This window comes from Microtus ochrogaster, chromosome 8 (genome assembly GCF_000317375.1).
Source record: "Microtus ochrogaster isolate Prairie Vole_2 chromosome 8, MicOch1.0, whole genome shotgun sequence".
Classification (NCBI taxonomy): domain Eukaryota; kingdom Metazoa; phylum Chordata; class Mammalia; order Rodentia; family Cricetidae; genus Microtus; species Microtus ochrogaster.
The window spans coordinates 69,566,429-69,566,950 of NC_022015.1; the positions used below are offsets into that span (position 1 = coordinate 69,566,429).

At 49.2% G+C, this 522-nt stretch overlaps 1 protein-coding gene across 1 annotated transcript in view; it reads left to right on the forward strand.

Moving 5' to 3' along the window:
- Positions 1-522, forward strand: part of Hoga1 (4-hydroxy-2-oxoglutarate aldolase 1) — a 25,909-nt gene that overhangs the window by 16,906 nt on the left and 8,481 nt on the right. The window lies entirely within an intron of this gene.

The following is a 522-nucleotide window of genomic DNA, read 5'->3' on the forward strand; positions in this document are numbered from 1 at the left end:
GGGGGGGTGGGTTAGAGGCCTGAGACCAAGCGGAGGTTGGCGGAGATGGAGGCCATGCCTAAGGAGAAGCTAGGAGTGGCACGGAGAGCCTACGTCATGTTAGTAGTCACTCTAGGACCTAGTATAAGCCATCAGGTACCAACTGTGTGACATTAGACCACTCCGTAACCTCTCCTTATCATTTCCTTTCCTTTAAAACAGGAAGAATAGGGGCTGGAGAGGTAGCTCTGTGGTTAAGAGCTCAGAATGCTCTTACACAGATGGACTAAGCTCAGTTCCCGGCACCCATCTGGGTGGCTTGCGACCATATCCAACTCCAGTTCCAGAGTATCTGAAGCCTCTGGCCTCTAAGGGCGCTGGTATTCATGTGCATATACCCACACATATACACCTGATTAAAGATAATAAAAATAGATCTTAAGAAAATAAAACAGGGGGCTGGAGAGATGGCTCAGAGGTTAAGAGCATTGCCTGCTCTTCCAAAGGTCCTGAGTTCAATTCCCAGCAACCACATGGTGGCTC